Source organism: Carlito syrichta, unplaced genomic scaffold, assembly GCF_000164805.1.
Source record: "Carlito syrichta isolate Samal-C Ts95f unplaced genomic scaffold, Tarsius_syrichta-2.0.1 Scaffold313949, whole genome shotgun sequence".
Classification (NCBI taxonomy): domain Eukaryota; kingdom Metazoa; phylum Chordata; class Mammalia; order Primates; family Tarsiidae; genus Carlito; species Carlito syrichta.
Window position 1 is genome coordinate 1 of NW_007258045.1, and position 4,420 is coordinate 4,420.

A 4,420-nucleotide genomic window follows, 5' to 3' on the forward strand; every position below is an offset into this window, starting at 1 on the left:
TCAACCTGTAATCCCGCGCCTCTGGGAGGCTGAGGTGAGTGAATTGCCTGAGCATGCAGGTTCAAGACCCTCCTGGGCAACTTGGGCGAGACCTCATCTCTACAATAAATCAAAAATCAGCTGGGCATGGTAGCGTGCGCCTGTAGTTCCAGCTACTTGGAAGGCTGAGGCGGAAGGATCGCCGGAGCCCAGCAGGTCGAGGCTGCAGTGGCTGGAGCGGCCACTGCCCTCCAGTCTGGGCGACAGAGTGAGACTCCAACTCAAAAAAACAAACAAACAAACAAACAAACTTACCGCAGCTTCAAACTCCTGGGTTCAAATGATCCTGTCACCTCAGCCTCCCAAGTTGCTAGGCCATCAGCACATGCCAACATACCCAGCTAATTTTTAATTTTTTGTTTAATAGAGATGAAGTTTCACTAATTTGCCCAGACCGATCTCAAACTCATGGCCTCAAATGATCCTCACACCTCAGTCTCCCAAAGTGCTGGGATTACCAGCATGAGTCACTACACCTGCCCCAAAACTTGGCTTTTTTTAAAAAAGATAAGCAGGCTGGGCTTGATGGCTCAGCCTATAATCCCAGCACTTTGGGAGGCCGAGGTTAGTGAATTGCCTGAGTCTGCGGGTTTGAGACCAGCCCGGGCAACCTGGCAAGATCTTGTCTGTACAATAAAATAAATAAATAAATAAAACCAAGAGCCTATAAAAAATAAAATAAATCAAAAGACAAGCAAAATCGACCAACTTTTAGCTAGACTAACTACAAAAAGAGAGAGAGAGAGAGAGAGAAAGAAGACCCAAATACATAAAATCAGAAATGAAAGAGGAGACATAACACCTATGAACTCAGAAATATAAAGGATCATGAGAGACCACTATAACAACTATGTGCCAACAAATGGGAAAACCTAGAAGAAATGGGTAAGTTCCTGGATACATACAGCCTATTAAGATTGAACCATAAAGAAACAGAAAACCTCAACAAACCAATAATAAGTAATGAGATTGAAGCCATAATAAAAAGTCTCTCATCATAGAAAAGCCCAGGTCCTGGTGGAATCACTGATGAATTCTACCAAACATCTAAAGAAGAGCTAATACTAGTCATAGTCAAACTCTTCAAAAAAATTGAATAGGACTTATTCTATGAGGCTAGTATTACCCTGATACCAAAACCAGGCAAGGATATAACAATAGCAACAACAACTAAGTACAGGCCAATACCACTGATTAATACAGAGGCAAAAATTCTCAACAAAATACTAGCAAACAAAATTCAACAACACATTCAAAAAATTATGATGAAGTGAGATTCATCCCAGGGATGCAAGGATATTTCAATATATACAAATCAATAAACATGATACACCACATTAACAAAATCAAGAACAAAAACCATATGATTATTTCAATAGGTGCCAAAAAAAGCATTTGCTAAAATTTAACATCCTTTTATGATTTTAAAAAACCCTTATCAAAATGGATATAGAAGGAACATACTCAAAAATAGTAAAGGTCAAATATGATAGACCCATGGCTGTCATACTAAACTGGAAAAAATTGAAGACCTTTCCTTTAAAAACTGGAATGGGACAAGGATGCCCACTTTCACTACCATTATTCAACACAGTACTAGAAGTCCTGGCCAGAGCAATTAGGCAAGAGAAAGAAACAAAGGGCATCCAATTGGACTTTGGTCAAATTGGTCTTGTTTGCAGATTACATGATCTTATGCTTAGAAAAATTTAAAGACACCACCAAAAAAGTGTTAGGACTGATAAATAAATTCAGTAAAGTTGCAGGTTACAAAATCAATATAAAAAATCAGTAGCATTTATGTATGCCAACAGTGAACAATCTGAAAAAAAAACTAAGAAAGCAATCCCATATACAATAGCTACAAAAATAAAATAAAATACTAGGAGTCAAACTAAAGAAATAAAAATCTGTACCAAAAAAACTATAAAACTAAAAACTATAAACCTCTGAAGAAAGAAATAGAAGAGGACACAAAAATGGAAAGAAATTCCATGTTCATAAATAGGAGGAATTAATATTGTTAAAATGACAATATTACTGAAAGAAATGTATAGACTCAAAATAATTCCTATGAAAATACCAATGACATTCTTCCCAAAAATAGAAAAAAAATCCTAAAATATATATGGAACCACAAAAGATTCTGAATAACCAAAGCAATTCTGAGCATAAGAACAAGGCTGGAGGCATCACGAATACCTGACCTCAAAATTTATTACAAAGTTATAGTAACCAAACAGCATAGTACTGGCATAATAACAGACAAATAGACCAACTGGAATAGAGAACCCCGATATGAATCCAGGCATTTACAACCAATTCATCTTCAGCAAAAGTGTCAAGAACTTATAATGGGGGAAAGGACAGTCTTTTCAATACTGGATGACTAAATGCAGAAGAATGAAACTAGATTCCTACCCCTCACCATACACAAAAATCAAATCAAAATGGAATAAAGACTTGAATCTGAAACCTGAAAGCCTGAAACTACTAGAAGAAGACATTGGGGAAATGCTTCAGGCTATTGGTCTGAGGAAAGAGTTCTTGTTTTTAAGACCTCAATAGCACAGGTAGCCAAAGCAAAAATAGAGAGTTGGGTTTACCTCAAGCTAAAAAGCTTCTGCACAGTAAAGGAAACAATCAACAGGGTGCATGACAACCCACAGAATGGGAGAAAATAATTTGCAAACTATCCATCTGACAAGGTAGTAGTAAGCAGAATATACTATAAGGATCTCAAGCAACTCAACACCAAAAATGAATGAATGAATGAATGAGTGGATGAATAAATAACCCAATTTGAAAATGGAGAAAAGAGCTGAACAGACAATTCTCAGAAGAAGACATACAAATAGCCAACAGGCATATGAAAAAATGCTCACCTTCACTAATTGTCAGAGACCTGAAACAAGACAATACGATATCATCTCACTCTAGTCAAAACAGCTTGTATCTAGAAGAGAGGAAATAATGGATGCTCCTGAGGATTTGGAGAAAGGGGAACCCTCATACGCTGTTGGTGAAAATGTACATTAGTCCAGTCCCTATGGAAGACTGTAACTCCTCAAAAACTAAAAATAGATCTTCCATATGACTCAGCAATTCCACTGCTGGACATATATCTAAAAGAAAGGAAATCAATATATCAAAGCGATATGTGGGCCAGGTGAGGCAGCTCACTCCTGTAATCCCAGCACTTTGGGAGGTTGAGGCGGGAGGATTGCTTGAGCCCAGGAGTTCAAGACAAGCCTGGGCAATGTGACAAGCCTCGTCTCTACAAAATATAAAGAATTAGCCAGGTGTGTTGGTGCACGCCTGTAGTTCCAGCTACGTAGGAGGCTGAGGTGGAAGGATTGCTCGTGCCCAGGAATTTGAGGCTGCAGTGAGCTGTGATCGTGCCACTTCACTTCAGTCTGGTGACAGAGTGAGACCCTGCCTCAAAACAACAACACCCAGAGAGATGTGTACTCCCATGTGTATTGCAGCATTATTCACAATAGCCAAAATATGGAATCAACTTAAGTACCTATCAATGGATGAATGGATAAGGTATATATACACAATGGAAAATTATTCCGTCATAAAAAGGAATAAAATCCTGGCTGGGCATGGTGGCTCAGCCTGTAATCCTAGCACCTTGGGAGGCTGAGGCGACAGGATTGCCTGAGCCCAGGGGTTCGAGGCCAGCGTGGACAACTTGGTGAGACCTCTTCTCTACAATAAATCACAAAAAAACTAGCCAGGCATGTGGCGTGCGTCTGCAGTTCCAGTTTACTGAACTGAGCGCATCAGGTCGAGGCTGTGGGGGCTGTCAGCATGCCACTGCACTCCAGCCTGGGCAACAAGAATGAGACTTCAACTCAAAGAAAAAAAAAAAAAAAGAATGAAATCCTGTCATTTGCAGTGACATGGATGAAAGGGGAGGCCATTATGTTAAGTGAAACAAGCTCAGCACCAAAAGACACATTGCATGTTCTCACTCATATGCAGCTAAAAAAAGTGGAAATAGAGAGCAGATTAGTTGTTATCAGAGTCTGGGAAGGGAACAAGGGGGGCCTGAAGGGGGAAAAAAAGAGAATATAAATGTATTTTTTACCACTGAACTCTACACTCAAAAATGGTAAAGATGGTAAATTTTATATATATAAATATTTTACCTCAATCAAATAAGATTCTTAAAGACCTACCAATTTTATTTTTATGTATTATTATTATTATTTAATTTTTTTTTGAGTTGGAGTCTCACTCTATTGCCCAGGCTGGAGTACCGTGGCACGCTCATGACCATCGCAGCCTTGATCTGCTGGGCTCAGGCGATCCTTCTGCCTCAGTCTTCCAAGTGGCTGGAACTATAGGCGTGTGCCACCACACCTGGTTA